General features: G+C 38.0%; 1 protein-coding gene across 4 annotated transcripts in view; it reads right to left on the reverse strand.

Annotated features, from left to right (window-relative positions):
• Nucleotides 1-19,808, reverse strand: part of HORMAD2 (HORMA domain containing 2) — a 179,801-nt gene that overhangs the window by 33,152 nt on the left and 126,841 nt on the right. The window lies entirely within an intron of this gene.

A 19,808-nucleotide genomic window follows, 5' to 3' on the forward strand; every position in this document is an offset into this window, starting at 1 on the left:
CAAATTGCATTGGGCAAATATGCTGCCTAAGACCTCTTCACAATTTTAAAAAGCAAAGATGTCACTTTGATGATTAAGGTGCGCCTGACCCAAGCCATGGTCTTATCAATTGTCTCATATGCATGCAAAAGTTGGATAGTGAAAAACGAAGACAGAAGAGCTGATGCAGAGGAGTTTTAGTGTTGGCAAAGAGTATTGAATATACAAATATTGAATATACTAATTAGTCTTAGAAGAAATACAACGAAAATTTGCCTTAGAAGTCAAGATGCCGAGACTTAGACTCACTTAATTTGGACACGTCATCAGGAAAGATCGATAGCTAGGAAAAGACATCATGTTTGGTAAAGTAGAGGGCCAACAAAAATGAGGGAAATCCTCAGTGAGATGAACTGATACAACAGCTTTAATAATGTCATTGTTAGTTGCTGTGACTCCAACTCGTGCGGACCTTATGTACAATAGAACAAAACATTCACCAATCCTGTACCATCTTCAAGACTCTTCATATATTTGAGTCTATTGTTGTAGCTATCATACCAATCCAGCCGCAACAGTGGACTTAAACATAGCGATGATCGTGAAGATGATGCCGGCCAGGCAACGTTTAGTTCTGTTATACATAATGTCACCATGAGTTAGAATCAATTTGAACGCAACTAACAATAACATACATACTGAATGCAGAGACCTTCAGCCCTCCATTCCTATCTGAATCCCAAAACACTGGCAGTCAGCCTGTATTCTGAGGAAATCGACCAACAGGAAATATTTTCAAATACAGATATTGGATGCTATGTGAAATAAACCAGACACAAAAAGAGAAAAATTGTATAATTCCACTTACATGAATCCCCATGACCCCTCACCTATCTAGAATAGGCGAATTTATAGACACAGAAAGTATTACCAGTCGCTGGGAGAAGGGGGAAGGGGGATTTATTGCTTAATGGGTACCCACCTACTCCACTGCTGGCGAGTCAATTATGACTCATAGCGACCCTATAGTACAGAGTAAAACTGCCCCATAGAGTTTCCAAGGAGCGCCAAAAAATAATGGGTACAGAGTTTCTAATTTTGGAAATTAGAAAGTAGTGATAATTATACAACATTGTGATTCCAGTTAATGCACTGAATTGTACACTTAAAGATGGTTAAAATGGCAAATTTTATATTATATGTATTACTAAATATACATCTCTTAGTTATATGTGGAAACCCTGGTGGCGTAGTGGTTAAGTGCTACGGCTGCTAACCAAAGGGTCGGCAGTTCGAATCTGCCAGGCGCTCCTTGGAAACTCTGTGGGGCAGTTCTACTCTGCCCTATAGGGTCGCTATGAGTCGGAATCGACTTGACGGCACTGGGTTTGGTTTGGTTTGGTAGTTATATATATAACTAAAATAAATAAAATTTTCTTAACCTAAAATAAACAAATAAAAATATAGACTTCAGGAATTCCTCCAAAGGCCTGACCAGATCATTCTACAATGAAGACCACAATCAGCAAGCCCCACCCATAAGCTCAGAGCTGGTTGGTCTACCCTACTCTATGGCACAGTGGTTAAGAGCTACGGCTGTAAACCAAAAGGTCAGCAGTTTGAATCCACCAGCCGCTCCTTGGAAAAACCCAACAGGGCAGTTCTACTCTGTCCTTTAGGATCACTATAAGTCTGAATCAACTCGACAGCAACAGGTTTGGTTTATTTTGGTACTCTTAAATATGAGCGGGCAACCAAAGACTACCAGCCATCTGAGGACTTCTGATAGAGAGAGGCAAGGAAGGAGAGAGGAAGGAGGTAGAAAAAGAGAGATGAAGAGGAGAAAGGGAGGGAGGAGAGAAGGAAAGGAAGGGGAAGAGGAGGAAACAAAGAAACAAACACAGACGCACAGAGAAGAAATGAGATAATCACTATCCTCAGAGATAAGAGGCCATTCTGTAACCATGAATAAGAACAGGATGCCGTAGAACGAGAACAATAAAGGTTCTTAGAAATGAAGATACAATAGCATACATAAAAACTCAATAGAAGAGTATGATCATGTTGAGTTCTTTCAGAGAACAGAACAAAAGCACAAAGATAGGGAAAACTGGAGAGTAAAGATTTAAAAAAATAGAGTACCTGTAAAGAGGTCCAATATCTAAATATTAGGAAGTCTAGAAAGAAAGAACAGAGAAATTTGGTGGAACATAATTTTCAATAAAGAAATAATTTAAGAAAATTTCCCAGAACTGATGAACCTGAGTTACTAGACTGAAATGGGCCACTGAATGCCTAGCATAAATAATGGATGAAAACAGTCTGATATCCAGGCACGACATTATAAAATTTCAGAGCTCTGATGACAAAGCACCCAAAGAGGAAAAACAGATGATATACAAAGACTCGGAATCAGAATGGCTTGGAAATTCTTAACAGCAACACTGGAAGCTAGAAGACAGAGGAACAATGCCTAAAATTGTCATGAAAAATAATTGCCCTCCTAGACTTCTACTTGTAGCCAAGCTCTCAGTCAATCAAGTATGAAGGTAAAATGGTATTTTTAGGCATAAAAGGTCTCAAAAACTTACCTCCTACACAACTTTCTCTAAGGAAGTTACCAGAGGATACCAGTCAACAAAATGAGGGAGCAAACTAAAAAAGAGGAGGACATGGGATGCAGGAAACAGGAGAGAGGCAAAGACTTCCCAGGAAGAGGTGAAGAGAGGTCCAGGATGATGGCCAGCCACCAGGCAGAGGGAGTCTACAGATTTGGTCAAAGGTGAAAAGCTCCAGAAGAAATTTCTCAGGGAAGATCAAATTTTTGTTTCTGAACATCTGAGAGGAGTTTAGACAAGTGCTGTCTATTAGAACTTTCTATGATGGTGGAATTGTTCTATATCTGCTTTGTCCAATACAGTAGTCACTAGCCAGAGCACTTGGAATGTGCCTAGTGTGACTGAGGAATTAAAATTTTAATTTTATTTAATTAAATTTAAATTTTAATAGCCACCTGTGGCTAACGGCAACCATTTCGAATAGTGCAGATTTAAACTAAGTTTGAAGTTGAATTAGGAAAAACATAGACAAAAGTAAGCAAATGAAAAATAATTATGAACTGCAAGAAAGGAAAAGCAATCATGGTTTATTGCATGACTCGGCTCTATACATAATTACATAGTTATAATAATATAAAAGGAGCCCTGGTGGCACAGTGCTTAAGAGTTCAGCTACGAACCAAGAAGTCAGCAGTTCAAATCCACCATCCACTCCTTGGAAACCCTACAGGGCAGTTCTACTCTCTACTGAAGGGTCGCTATGAGCTGGAATCAACTCGACAGCAATAGGTTTGTTTGTTTTTCTTTTAGATGCTATTGTAAATGTTTCCTTAATTTCCTTTACTGCCAACTCATTGCTGATGTATAGAAACCTGACAAATTCTTGTGTGTTGACCTTATACCTTGTCATTTTGCTGAATTCGTTTACTCTAATAGCTTTCTGTAGAATCTTTGGGGTTTTCTATGTATAGGATCCTGTCATCTACAAAAAGGGACAGTCTCACTTCCTCTTCCTGATTTGGATACCTCTATTTGAGGTCATTAAGGAGTCTTTTTTTGGTGGCGTAGTGGTTAAAGCAATTGATTGTTAACCAGAAGGTTGGCGGTTCGAAATCACCAGCAGACCCACAGGAGAAAGATGTGGCAGTCTGCTTCCGTAGAGATTTACAGCCTTGGAAACCCTACGGGGTCGTTATAAGTCAGAGTTCACTCAAAGGCAATGGGTATTTGAGGTCATTAATAATATTTAAATTCTAAAAGATTTCTTTTCACATTTTGGTTTTTAATCCACTTGGAGTTTATTTTTATCTGTGGTGTGAGGTAGACGAGACTTCCTTAACATTTTAAATTCAAGTATAATACATATACAGAAAAATAAATACATCATAATGATACAAGCTCAGAAAGTATTCACAAACTGAACACCCGGGCCAGGACTAGAGTGAGGCAAGCGCTGCGCCTGGGAGACTGAAAAATGATGGCATCAGAGGTCCTCTATCTTCAGGGGGAAGAGAGAGAATCAAGGTCAGCAGCAGCCCAAAGCTGAGTCCTATCAGGTAGAGATCAGACATCCCTTCACTCTCCAACCTTTTTACCAATTCTGACACCAACCATCCCTCCCAAGGGATTCTTTATTTCTTTGCTGGGTTCAAGAATTCATTGCAATGGCCGCACAGAAATCACAGATCAGACTCACAGTTATGGGGTTTATTAGGGAAGTAACAGGTTACAATACAGGATCAGGATCAACTTTGAATTAACAGGAACAACTCAGGATACCATTCTTTGATCAAGACAGCTTCTTCTCAGCTGTGCCCACAGGCAGGCCTCTGCCACTAGGCCCTGCTCAGGCCTGGCCTTTGTCCTGGTTGGACAAGGATCACAGTTTTTTAGCTCATCGAAAAGTGCCCAGAGGTACCCCACCCTGCCAGGAAGGCTCCTGCCCAAAGGCACTCAGCTCTCCTGCTCTGTGGGTCAGCAAACATGCTGCAGCTATCTTCCTGACCCACGCCACTGCTGTGGTTACAGCAGTGTTACAGTGCTCCAATGTTACAGCTCTCTGTCTCCTGGGTCTAGGAGGTTCTCAGCCCAGGGATCCTAGGTCCAAAGGACACACCCCATTCCTGGCTCTTCTTCTTGATGGTAGTGCGGTCCCCTCTCAACCTCAGGGATTGGCTTTTTTTTAAGCCTACTGGTATGGCAAAAGTGACCAATCCCTTTGGTGGGCCACAGTCAACTTATTTGCATAGCCCAGCCAATCCTGGCAAGAGTTTTATGTACCTTATTTGCATATTCCCACCCAAACATTTTGCAAGAGTTACAAAACCATGGCCAGAAAGGCCATATAAAAAGAGAAACCCATTGCCCTAAGAGACAAGTTGAGGAGGCAAAAGTGAGTGCCTCTTTGAATTGTGCTCACTAGGTATTATGCTTGCCTCACCCTAGTTCTAATTCTTTTGAATATACATGTGAAATTGGCACTCAGATTAGTAAGGAGAATACTACCAGCCTCCCAGAAAACCTAATCTTACTTTGCAGTCACAATTCTACCCAATATGATCACCATTATCCGGACTTCTATTAGCATATTCTCTCTTTTTATTTCATAGATACAAAACACAGATTTCAAACTCTTTTTTCATTCAACATTATGTTGTGAGATTTATCCATATTCTTGCACACTGTTGTAGACCGTTCTCATTATTTATCCATTCTACTGTTGATGGCTGCAGCAGTTTTTATCATTTGTGTTTTATCAGCTATGCAAAGGTATTCAACTGTGCGGGTCATAACAAATTACAAATAACATTACTAAGAAAGATAATTCCCGAACACTTAATTGTGCCAATGCAAAACCTGTACATAGATCAAGAGGCAGTCGTTCAGACAGAACAATGGGATACTGTGTAATTTAAAATTGGAAAAAGTCTGCAGCAGGGTTGTATCCTTTTACCTTATTTATTCAGTGTTTATGGAGCCCTGCTGGCACAGTGGTTAAGAGCTGTAGCTACTAACCAAAAGACTGGCAGTTCGAATCCACCAGCCACTCCTTGGAAACCTTATGGGGCAGTTCTACTCTATAGTCCTATAGGGTTGCTATGAGTCAGAATCAACTCGATAGCAACAGGTTTGGTTTTGGTATGCTGAGCAAATAATCCGAGAAGCTGGACTACATGACAAAAAACATGGCATCAGAATTGGAGGATGACCACTTTGGTGAGTGGCATCTGGGGTCTTAAAAGCTTGGAGCAGCTATCTAAGATGCATCAATTGGTACCAACCCACCTGGAGCAAAGGAAAATGAGGAACACCAAAGACACAAGGAAAACATTAGCCCAAAAGACAGAAAGGGCCACATAAACCAGAGACTCCATCAGCCTGAGACTGGAAGAACTAGATGGTACCTGGCTACCACCAACGACCACCCTGACAAGAAACACGACACAGAGTCCCTAGTGAAGTGGGAGAAAAGTTGGGTCCAGAACTCAAATTCTAGTAAAAAGATCACACTTAGTGGTCTGATAGAGACTGGAGGAACCCTGGAAGACATCACCCCTGGACTCTCTGTTAACCCAGAACTAAAACCATTCCCGAAGCCAACTCTTCAGACAAAGATTAGACTGGACTATAAGACATAAATTGATACTTGCGAAGAGTGTGCTTCTTAGTTCAAGTAGATACATAAGACTAAATGGGCAGCTCCTGTCCGTGGGCGAGATGAGAAGTCAGAAAGGGACAGGAGCTGGCTGAATGGACACAGGAAATCCAGGATGGAAAGGAGGAGTGTGCAGTCACATTACAGGGATAGCAACTAGGGTCACATAACAATGTGTGTATAAATTTTTGTATGAGAAACTAACTTGAGTTGTAAATTTTTACTTAAAGCACAATTAAAAAAAGAGAATTAGAGGGAGACTCATTAACAACCTACGATATGCAGATAACACAGCCTTGCTTGCTGAAAATGAAGACGACTTAAAGCACTTCCTGATGAAGGCCTTCAGTATGGATTACACATGAACATTAAGACAACCAAAATCCTCACAACTGGGCCCAAAAACAACATTGTTATAAATGGAGAAAAAAATCAAAGTTGTCAAGGATTTCATTCTACTTGGATCAATGCCCATGGAAGCAGCAGTCAAGAAATCACATGATGTATTGCATTGGGCAAATATGCTCCAAAAGACCTTTTCAAAGTTCTTAAAAGCAAAGATATCACTTTGAGGATTAAGGTGTACCTGACTCAAGTCATGGTCTTTTCAGTCACCTCATGCGTGTGAAATCTGGACAAAGAAAAAAAAGACAGAAGCATAATTGATGAGTTTGATTTGTGGCACTGACGAATAATATTGAATACCCCATGGACTGCCAGAAGGATGAGCAGATCAGTCTTAAAGGAAATACAACCTGAATCCTCCTTAGAAGCGAGGATGGTGAGACTATCTAGACCAGCTACTACAAAAGGACATCATGTTTGGTGGAGGATCACTGGCATCGAAGGAGACCCTAAATGAGATGGTTTGACACAAGAGCCTCAACAACAGGTTCAAATATACCAGATTTGGATCATGCAGATGGTGCAGGACTGGCAACATTTCATTTGGTTATACCTAAGGTCAACAGTCGCTATTGACTGATAGCAACTAGAAACAGCATACGGTTCTAAACTGGTGAATGTTCTACAAACATTCTATTATTGAAAATAATACGTATTTTGTAGTTATTAGGTGGAGTGTCTTATAAATGTTAATGAAGTCAATTTGATTGATAATGTGTTAAGTTTTCTATATCCTTAGTGATTTTCTGTCTCTTTTTTATATGATTGTGAGAGGAGTGCTGAAGTCTCCAACTATGCTGATTTGGCGTTTTCTCTTTTAGTTCTGCCATTTTTGCTTCACGTATTTTGAGGCTCTGATATTAACTGCATATATGTTTAGGATTGACTCCTTTATTAATTTGTCATGTCCCTCTTTATCGCTGGTAATATTTCTTATCTTAAAGTCTGCTCTGTCTGATATTAATACAGCCACTCCAGTTTTCTTATGATTAGTATTTGCATGGTATATCTTTTTCCACATTTTACTTTTAACCTATCTGGCTCTTTATATTTAAAGTGTGTTTCTTGTAAACAGCATGCTTATCCATTTTGACAATCTCTGCCTTTTAACTGAAGTGTTCAGATCACTTTTAATTAAGTTATCTATACAGCTGGGTTTAAGTTTACCTTCTTGCTATTTGTTTCTAGTTGTCTCATCTGTTCTTTGCTCCTTTTTTCCTGCCTTCTTTTGGACTTGGTATTTGCTTTAGTATTCCATTTTATGTCATCTACTCATGTATTAGTTACACCACTTTTTTTATGTAACCATGCTAAGCATTTATAAAATGCATATTTAATTTAGGATTTGTCATCAGATAAGGTGAACCGCTTCATGAATAACCTTAACATGCATAATCTTACAATAGTATACTCCACATTTCCTGTCTCCTGTCCTTTGTGTTATTGTTGTCATACATTTTACTTCTAGATATGTTATAAATCCCACAATACACTGTTATTATTTTTTGCTTCAATTATCTTTAAATAAATTAACAAAACAAAACAAACAACAAACCTCCACTCTTAATTTAACCATACACCTGTGTAGATCCACATTTATATCTAGTATCATTTTCCTTCAGCTTGAAGAACTTCCCTTAATCTTTCTTGCAGTGCAGGTCTGTTGGTGAAAAATTCTCTTAGTTTTTGTTTACCTAAAAATGTCTTTGTTTCACCCTCAATTCTGAAGGATAATTTTGCTGGCTATAGAATTCAAGTTTGAAAGCTTTCATCTTTTACGAACTTTAAAGACACCGTTTCTATTGTCTCTAGTTTGCATTACTTCCGATGAAAAGAATGTTCCCCTGTGTAATAGTTTCCTAGGGCTGCAGTAACAAAGCACCACACAGTGGGTAGTTCAAAAACAACAGAAATATATTCTGTCACAGTTCTGGAAGCTAAAAGTCTGGAACCAAGGTGTCAGCAGAGCCATGCTCCCTCTGAAGGCTCTAGGAAAGAATCCTGCCTTGCCTTTTCCTAACTTCTGATGGGTTCTGGCAGTCCTTGGCATTCCATGGCTTGTTGCTACATCACTGTAATCTCTGCCTATGTCATCACCTGGCCTTCTTCACTGTATCTCTCTGTGTTCCTCAGTCTGAATCTTCTCTCGTTTCTCTTATAAAAACACCAGTCATTGGATTTAGGGCCCACTCTAATCCAATGTGACCACATCTTAACTAATTACATTTGCAAAGACCCATTTCCAATTCTGAAGTTCTAGGTGGACATGAGTTTTTTGGGGATGCTATTCAACTTGTTTCATCCTGTATGTAATATGTTATTTGTTCCTCAGGGTACTTTTAATAGTTTCTCTTTAACATTGGTTTTCAGCAAGTTATTTTGATGTAACATGGCATGAATTTCTTTTTATTTATCTTGCTTGAAGATCATTGAGGTTCTTGGACCTGTGTTCCTAATTTTCATCAAATTTGTAAAATTTATTGCTGTTGTTGTTAGGTGCTGTCGAGTCAGTTCTAATTCATAGCGTTCCTATGAACAGCAGAACAAAATGCTGCCCAGTTCTACACCATACTCACAACCATTGCTATGTCTAAGCCCGTTGGTGCAGTCACTGTGTCAGTCTTTCTCATTGAGGGTCTTCCTCTTTTTCGCTAACCCTCTACTTTGCCAAATATGATTTCAAAACTTATAAAACAACAGTAATCAAGACAGTGTGGTTTTGGCATAATGATAGACATACAGATCAATAGAATTTAAAGTCCAGAAATAAAACCATGTGTCTATGGTTAACTGATTTTCAAAAAGAGCACCAAGGTCATTCCATGGGGAAAATTATAGTCTTTTGGACAAATGGTGTTGGGACAAATGAATAGCCACATAGAAAAGTATGAAGCTGGACCCTTACCTAAAACCATATACAAAAATTAACTCAAAATGTATCTAAGGCCTAAATATAAGATCTAAAACTATAAAACTCTTAGAAGGTAAATCTTCGTGGCTGAAATTTGGCAATGGATTCTTGGCTATGACACCAAAAACACAAGGAACAAAAGAAAAATAGATAAATTGGACTTCATAGAAATTTAAAAGTTTTGTGATTCAAAGGACACCATCAAGAGATGAAAAGACAACTCACAGGACGGAAGAAAATATTTGCAAATCATATGCCTGATAAGGACTTGTATCCAGAATATACAAAGAACTCTTACAATTCAACAATAAAAAAACAAATAAGCCGATTAAAAAAATGGGCAAAGGATATGAATAGACATTTCTCCTAGGAAGATATACAAATGGACAATAAGCACATGAAGAGAGGTTCAACATCATTAGGCATTAGTGAAATCCAAATCAAAACCACATTGAGATACTACTTCACACCCACTAGGATGGCTAGAATCAAAAAGTCAGCTAACAACTGCTAGTGAGGATGTGGAGAAACTGGAACCCTCAAACACTGTTGGAGGGAATGTAAAATGGTGCAGTCGTTTTGGAAGACAGTTTTGCAGTTCCTCAAATGATTAAGCATAGAGTTATCATAACAAAAACACCAAAAAAAAAACCAAACCCGTTGTAGGGGAGTCGATTCCGACTCATAGCAACCGTATATGACAGAGTAGAACTGCCCCATAGGGTTTCCAAGGAGCACCTGGTGGATTCGAACTGTTGACCTTTTGGTAAGCAGCCAAACTCTTAACCACTATGGCATCAGAGTTACCAAATGACCCAGCAATTCCACTCCTAGGTATACACCCAAGAGAGCTAAAAACAGATGTTCAAACAAAAACTTGTACATGAATGTTTATAGAAGCATTATTCATAATAGTTAAAAGGTGAAGACAACCCAAACTGATGAATGGGTAAACAAAATGTGGTATATCCATAAGATGGAATATTATTTGGCCTTAAAAAGGAATGAAGTAGTGATACATGCTACAACATGGAGGAATCTTTAAAACTTAATGCTAAGGGAAAGAAGCCAGATACTAAAGACTACCTACTGTATGGTTCCATTTATATTCAATGTCCAGAACAGGCAAATCTGTAGAGATGAAAAGTAGATTAATGGTTGCGTAGGACTCAGGGCTGGGATGGGGAAAATGGAGAGAAAAGGAGGTGACAGCTAAAGGGTACGAGGTTTCCTTTTGAGGTCATGAAAATGTTCTAAAATTGACTGGTAATGGCTCCACAACTCTGTGAATAAACTAAAAAACACTGAATTGTACACTTTACATGAGAAAATCGTATGCAAATTATGTCTTGGTAAAATTGTTTAAAAAAGGGAAAAAGTGTATAAATAAAACTATATAGTATGTAGTCTTTTGTTTCTAGCTTCTTTCACTTAGCATCATATATTTGCAATTGATCCATGTTACTGCATGCATCCATAGTTTTTTCTGTCTTGGTGTTTATCCATTTCCCCAATTAAGGCACATATGGGTTTTTTCCAGTTTTTGGACATGATTAATAAAAAAAAATAAATAAAGCTGCTGTAAACATTTGTATACATATGTTTGTGTAAATAGATTATCATTGCACTTGGTGTAACAGCTGTTTTAAAGCCCCTATTTGCTAATTTCATAATTGCTGACATTTGTGGGTCTGCTTCTCCTGTTGATATACTGCTGCAGCCACTTCTGAATGATCTTCAGCAAAACTTTGCTTGCATGTGACATTAATGATATTGCTCAATAATTTCCACATTCAGTTGGATCATCTTTCCTGGGAATAGGCATAAATATGGATCTCTTTTTTTTTTTTTTTCCAGTCAGTTGGCAGGTAGCTGTCTTCCGAATTTCTTGGCATAGAGAAGTGAGCACTGCCAGTGATACATCTATGTGCTGAAACATCTCAATTGGTATTCCGTCGATTCCCGGAGCCTTGTTTTTCACCATTGCCTTCAGTGCCATCAGTTCCTGATCATATGTTACTTCCTGAAACGGTTGAACATTGGACAATTCTTTTTGGCATAGTAACTCTGTGTACTTCTTCCATCTTCTTTTGATGCTTCCTTTGTCGTTTAATATTTTCCCCGTAGAATCCTTCAGTATTGCAACTCAAGGCTTGAGTTTTTTCTTCAGTTCTTTCAGTTTGAGAAATGCTGAATGTGTTCTTCCCTTTTGGTTTTCTATTTCCAGGTCTTTGCACATGTCATCGTAATACTTTACTTTGTCTTCTCGAGCTGCCCTTTGAAGTTTTCTGTTCAGCTCTTTTACTTAATCATCTTTTTCCTTTTGCTTTAGCTACTTGATGTTGAAGAGCAAGTTTCAGATCTCTTCTGACATCCATTTAAGTCTTTGCTTTCTCTCCTGTCTTTTTAATGACCTCTTGCTTTCTTCATGTTGATGTCTTTGGTGTCATTCCACAACTCATCTGGTCTTGGTCATTAGTGTTCAATGCGTCAAATCTATTCTTGAGATGGTCTCTAAATTCAGGTGGGATATACTCAAGGTCATACTTTGGCTCTCGTCGACTTGCTCTAATTTTCTTCAGTTTCGTCTTGAACTTGCATATGAGTAATTGATGGTCTGAAACACAGTCGGCCCCTGGCCTTATTCTGACTGATGATATTGAACTTTCCCATCGTCTCTTTCCACAGATATAGTCGATGTGATTCCTGTGTATTCCATCTGGTGAGGTCCATGTTATAGTCACGGCTTATGTTGGTCAAAAAAAGGTACTTGCAATGAAGAAGTCGTTGGTCTTGCAAAATTCAATCATGTGATCTCCAGCATCATTTCTATCACCAAGGCCATACTTTCCAACTACCGATCCTTCTTCTTTGTTTCCAACTTTTGTGTTCCAATCACCAGTAATCATCAGTGCATCCTGATTGCATGTTTGATCAATTTCAGACTGCAGAAGTTGGTAAAAATCTTCAATTTCTTCACCTTTGGCCTGAGTGGTTGGTGAGTAAATTTGAATAATAGTCATATTAACTGGTCCTCCTTGTAGGTGTATGGATATGATCCTATCACTGACAGCATTGTACTTCAGGATAGATCTTGAAATGTCCTTAGTGCCATTAGTAATGACAATAGTCCCAATAACTAAGTTTCTGTTTGTTCTGGATTGGGTTACCAAAACAGGAGGAGCCCACTATCATGATGTTGTTGTTGTTGTTAGGTGCTGTAAATTTGGTTCTAACTCATAGCAACCCTATGTACAACAGAGAGAAACACTGCCAGTCCTGCATCATTCTCACAATCATTGCTGTGTTTGAGCCCCTTGTTGTAGCCACTGTGTCAATCCATCTCATTGAGGGTCTTCCTCTCTTTCACTGAACCTCTTCTTTACCAAGCATGACGTCCTTCTCCAGGGACTGGTCCCTCCTGATAACACGTCCAAAGTACATAAGACAAAGTCTCACCATCCTCCCTTCTAAGGAGCATTCCAGCCATACTTCTTCCAAGACAGATTTGTTTCTTCTTCTGGCAGTCCACAGTATATTCAGTACTCTTTGTCTAAACCATAATTCAAAGGCATCAATTCTTATTTGATCTTCCTTATTCATTGTCCATGCTAGAAGAAGCAGATTTGAGGTGGTGGTTCTTATAAAGCATATACTTCTGTTTCTAGCTCTTCTTTGCCACTGTCTTTAGGACTGGTTTTCTGAAGTTTTAGATACCAGTTTTGAGATACTAATAAAAATGCTAAGAGAGTTACTCTCCCTATGATGCCTGGATTTGCTGCAAGTCATAATCTCATCCATTTACCAATAGACAATTTAGCTTCAAATGAAAAACCAGAGGCACATATAACAGTATTAGAAAAATCAGCCAACTAAATATAGTTCTATATCATTACATTTTTTCCAACATGAAATTTATAAAATCTCAATAAAGCCTTCATTTTGAAAAAATCCAGATTTAAATAAAACCTAACTTATAATATTACTACACTGATTTTAGTGTAATGAAAACATTGTATTATCACAGGTTTTTTTTTTTTCAAACGGAACATTTCAGCCTTGCTCCTTTTTTTTTTTTCCCCTCACCGAACTTATTTCTTTTAATCCTAGAATTTAATAGTGATAACACCCAAAGTGTTCCTACCTAAGATTACTCATTGTGCTCAACTTTTCTTCTACTACTTGTTAATATATTCTTTTTTTCCCTAGGCAAGTGAAACAAATTCAGATCATCAGTGTGGCTCTTCCCACTCACAAAAGGCAAGAAATAATTCTGTGATATGTTATAGAATGATTCATAGAAAAAAGAAATGACTTATAAGATTGACGGGAAAGTCAACCAACTTTCATTCCTCTTTGCATGGTTAACAAAAGATACCAATTATATTCTGTAATGCCAAACAGAAAAATAAATTGAAAAAAAAATTCCCATTTGACAAAAAGAAACTTTGTGAAAGGACTATAGTCCCATGATGAAGAGAGGATGAGATGTGGTTTTTAGGGCTGAATATTTTCTGTAGATAATGTGCCTCCTACAACGTTTTTAATAATCATCTCCACTTCCAAGAATCTGAGCAATTCTTGCAACACTACATTGCATCAAATAAAGCACATATGCTTCATGAGATGTGATGCTATGAAAATCATCAGACTATACCTTAAAAATGTAAGACTTCAAAGTTTAGCAGAAGAAAATAGGTTTTGAATGAAAAGGCTCTAAAGATTCAGAAAATATCTTTCTAGTCCACGCTTAAATGGTGCCATTTACTTTACACTTTTATTTCTTTTTTAATAATATTTTACTATATTTTTGGTGAAAGTGTACATAACAAAATAGGTTCCTATTCAACAATTTCTACACATATTGTTCAGTGACATTGGTTACATTCTTTACCTTGTGTCAACATTCTCATTATTTCCATTCCAGTTGTTCTGTTTCCAATAACCTAGTCTCCCTCCTCCTACCTTCTCATATTTGCTTTAGAGTAACTGTTGACCATTAGGTCTCATACAGATGATTTTTTAAAGAAGCACTGTACCCCCAGGTAGTATTCTTGATTTCATGAGCTATGTGCTATTTAGCCAAAAGGCGATTTCAGGAGATAGTTTTGATTCAAGGTTTAAAGAATATCTCAGGGTAACAGTCTCAGGGATTCCTCTGTTCTCAAATGGTTCAGTAAGTCTGGAATTTTTAAGAATCTGAGATTCTGTTTCACATTCTTCTCTCTTTCTATCAGGATCCATCTACTGTGTTCCTGATCAGAACACTTGGTAGTGGTAGCCAGGTACCATCTAGTTCTTCTGGTCTTAGGGTAGAGGAAGCCATGGTTCAGGTAGATAACTAGTCCTAAAGACTAGTTTCTTCTCTGAGTCTTGGGTTTTCTCCTTGCTCTTTTGCTCCAGATGAGCAGAAAGCAACATCTGTATCTTAGATGGCCGCAAGAAAGCTCTTAAGAAAGCTACTCACCAAACTAAGATGTAGAACATAAACTTTATGAACTATATTATGCTAATTGACTGAATTATCCCATGAGACTATGGCCCTAAGCCTTCAAACCAAGAAAACCAATCCCATGAGGTGATTGGTTATGTCTAAGAATATTAGTATATATGATCTCAATTTTAGTGTATGTGTATATACGTATATACATATATATATTCACAAACAGACACACACATACATATGTATATATATCCTTTTGGTTGTTGTTGTTGCAAAATTATAAATGCCATAAACCAAAAAAAAACCCATTGCCATCGAGTTGATTCTGACTCATAGTGACTCTATAGGACAGACTAGAACTGACCCCTAGGGTTTCCAAGGAGTAGCTGATAGATTAGAACTGCTGATCTTTTGGTTAGGAGTCATGCCCTTAACCACCGCACCACCAGGGCTCCTAGCATTTACCAAAACATCCCTTTTCTTATGTACAATTTAGTGATATCATTTACTTTGGTCAAGCTGTACACACCTCACCCACATTTGGTGTTACCTTTACCATCACCAAAAATGAAAAGTATTTACTATTCATAGAATGATTCCCCCTCTCTCCCCACCCACCACCTCTGCAAACCACCAAAGAACACTGGTCTCTGAATATATACCTATTCTGTTTTTTCATAAAAGTTAGATCAAACAATATTTGTCCTTTTGCGATTGACTTATTCTGCTCAGCATAATGTCCTCCAGATTCATCCACATTGCAAGAAGTTTTGAGAATTCAACTTTCTTTATGGTTGTGTAGTAGTCCATTGTATGTATGTACCACATTAAGTTTATCCATTCATCTGCTGATGGGCATTTAGGTTGTTTCCATCTTTTTGCTATTGTGAATAGTGCTACAATGACCATAGGTATGCATATGTCTGTTTGTATCTCTTCTATTAGATCTCTATGGCATATACCTAGAAGTAGAATTGCTGGATCATAAGGTAGTTCTATTTCTACCTTTCTGAGGAAGCACGATACCGTCTTTCACAGCAGTTGTACCATTTCATTTAACATTCCCACCAGAAGTGGATAAGGGTCCCAATCTCCCCACACCCTCATCGACATTTATTGTTTTCTGGTTTTTTTTTTTAAATCAATGCCATTTTAGCAGGGTAAGATGGTATCTCATCATGGTTTTGATTTGCATCTCTCTAATGGCTAATGACAGGGAGCATCTTTTCATGTGTTTCTTGGCTGCCTGAAAGTTCACTTTGGTGAAGTGTCTGTCCTTGTCCTTTGCTACATTCTTATTTCTTAAAAACAAATCATTTCACTTTAATCAAAAGTATTATAACAAAAAGGTGCAAAATGGGCCTCACAGAGGGGAAAAAATATGTGTTCAAGTAAGCCATATATTTATAATTTTTGGATTCTTTTGTAGAATTCACACACAAAAAAGCTACCTCAAAATATTACTTTTAAATTGAAATGAGACACAGAAATTCATCAAAATGCAAACTATTTTTTGGTTACACTTGGAAAATAGTGGAATACATATACTCTCATTTATGGTTGATTCCAAAGACTGGGCCATTATGCAAAAATCAGCATTATGCAAAAATGAAAGATGACCACAACACATCACAAAATGGAGGATGACTACATCATTACATAATGCCAAATCACATCGTTACATAACTGCCAAATTACATCATTATATAACTGCCAAACCACTGAGAATCGTGGTCCAGCCAAGTTGACATATAACCTTAACTGTCACAGCCAGCGTTACTCTCGCCTCACAGCTTGGCATTAGTTACTGTCAGACATACGTTGTTAATGTGCAAAATAACTGGACAGTAGATTTTTTACTACTGTCATAAATGTGAAATATCAGAAAATGAGACAGTCGGTAAGTGAGGAATAGATGTATAGTGTGTATGTTTGAATATGTACTTAAAAAGCAAACCATTCATTTTAACTAGTTTATCCAAGGATAAACAATTGAGTTGGTTCTTTATAAATACTTTTGGCTCTTATAAGAAAACAGTATTCTCTGCCTTTAGCACCTCCTCAAAAAACATTGTTTGTATTAATTACTTTGTACTACAGATGAGAAAACTATAACATTCTGGATCAAGAATCCTAGGTTCAAAGGGAAGGCCTAGAAAAAAGCCTGTACAGAGTATCTAACAACTGTTTAGAACATGGAGATATAAAGGCTCATAAGGATCTCAGAAAATTAAAAATGATAGTATATGGACTCCTACCTAAAAATATGATAAAATATCATCATGCCCCCAAGCTGGGAACTCAGGGCAAGTACTGCCCCTTTGCCTAGGCATAGGCATAAAGGGTCCATGGACTTTGAATGCCTTTCACCCCTGCCTAGGCCAGTGTGGGCTCATTCAACAGCACAGGCCCTCATTGGCATAGTAAAAAAAAAAAAAAATGTATATACCTAAAGCCTATTTTCAACTGCAACAGCTAAGGGGAAGTCGTAGACTCATGACATTTGACACCTCCCTGTCCATTAAGCAGGGTCCTGACCTACCCACTTCAGAGGCCTGAGGGTTGGTGAGCTGAATCCACACAAGAAAAGTAAATGGACTACGGGGCTCACATACCTAGTAGCAGCTCTAACCACATGCTGACAGGACATGAGAGCTCCAAAGATGCCAATAATTAAACTAGCTCACGTGCCCAGCCTATTTGGGCATATCAAAACAAAACAAGAAGCTAGGACGCAGTAAGTAAACATACAATAAATAAATATAATAACTTATTGATGGCTCGGAGACAACAGTCAATATCAAATCATATAAAGAGGGAGACCATGGTGGCTCCAGCAAGTAATCAAAAAAAAAGTAGGAAACCTCCCGGAGAAAGAGAAGGTCTTGGAATTACCAGGGGTAGAATTCAAAAGATTAATATATAGAACTCTTCAAAAGATCAAGAAAGACATTGGGCAAAATGCAGACCAAGCCAAGGAACACACAGACAATGCAATAGAGGAATTTAGAAAAGCTATACAAGATCAAAATGACAAATTTAACAGGCTGCTAGAATCCATAGAGAGACAGCAAATAGAAATCCAACTCAACAGAAAGTCATAGGAAGCAAAATTGAGGCAACAGGAGTCAGAATTAGTGAGACTGAAGATAAAGCACTTAAAACCAATTTATCTGAGGAAAAATCAGATAAGAGAATTAAAAAAAAAAAAGAAAAAACCCTAAGAATTATGTGAAACTCTGTCGAGACGAATAACTAACCTACAAGTAATTGGAGTACCAGGACAGGGGTGGGGAATGGGGTGTGGATAACAGAAAATACAGAGAGAATTGTTGAAAACTTGTTGGCAGAAAACTTTCATGATATCGTGAAAGATGAGAAGGTATCTATCCAAGAAGCTCACTGAACCCCACGTAGGGTAGATCCCAAAAGAAAGTCATACTTCTTATACTATAATCAAACTTGCCAAAATCAAAGAGAGAACTTTAAGAGCCGCTAGGGATAAACAAAAAGTCACCTACAAAGGAGAGTTAATAAGACCAAGTTCTAACTACGTAGCAGAAAACATGCAGGCAAGAAAGCAATGGAATGACATATATAAACCTTTGAAGGAAAAAAACTGCCAGCCAAGAATTACATATCCAGCAAAACTGCCTCTTTTACCTGAGACTGGAAGGACCCCAGGAGGTCCTGATCCCCAGACCTTCGGTTAGCCCAAGGCAGGAACCATTCCCAAAGCCAACTCTTCAGACAGGGATTGGACTGGCTAGGTGACAAAAAATGATACTGGTGAAGAGTGAGCTCCTTGGATCAAGTAGACACATGAGACTATGTGGACAGCTCCTGTCTGAAGAGGAGATGAGAGGGCAGAGGGGGTGAGAAGCTGGCCGAATGGACATGAAAATAGAGAGTAAAGGGAAGGAGTGTGCTGTGTCTCATTATGGGGAGAGCAACTAGGAGTATACAGCAAGGTGTATATAAATTTTTGTATGAGAGACTGACTTGATTTGTAAACTTTCACTTAAAGCATAAAAAAAAATCCTCAACAAAATTCTAGCCAATTGAATTCAACAACATACCAAAAAAATAATTCATCATGATCAAGTGGGATTCATCCCAGTTATGCAGGGATGGTTCAACATTAGAAAAACACTCAATGTAATCCATCACATAAATGTAACTAAAGATAAGAACCACATGATCTTATCAATTGATGCAATAAAGGCATGTGACAAAGTCCAACACCTATTCAATAAAAACTCTCAGCAAAATAGGAATAAAAGGGAAATTCCTTGACATAATAAAGGGAATTTATAAAAGTCAACAGCTAACATTATCCTAAATGGAGAGAGTCTGAATGCATTCTTCTTGAGAATGGGAACCAGACAAGAATACCCTTTATCACCACTCCTATTCAGCAGTGTGCTGGAGGTCCCATTCAGGGCAATAAGGTAAGAAAAAGAAATAAAGTGCATCCAAATTGGTAAGGAAGAAGTAAAAGTATCCCTATGTGCAGATGATATGATATTATACACAGAAAAACCCAAAGAATCCATAAGAAAACTACTGGAACTAATAGATCTCAGCAAAGTATCAGGATACAAGATAAACATACAAAAATCAGTTGGATTCCTCTACACCAACAAAGAGTACTTTGAAAAGGCAATCACGGAATAATACCATTTACAACAGCCCCCAAGAAAATCAAATACTTAGGAATCAATCCAGCCAGAGACGTAAAAGACCTATACAAAGAAAACTACAAGACACTGCTGTAAGAAATCAAAAGACACCTACATAACTGGAAAAACATGCCATGCTTGCGGATAGGAAGACTCAACATTGTGAAAATGTCAA

The sequence above is a fragment of the Elephas maximus genome, chromosome 22 (genome assembly GCF_024166365.1).
Source record: "Elephas maximus indicus isolate mEleMax1 chromosome 22, mEleMax1 primary haplotype, whole genome shotgun sequence".
NCBI lineage: Eukaryota > Metazoa > Chordata > Mammalia > Proboscidea > Elephantidae > Elephas > Elephas maximus.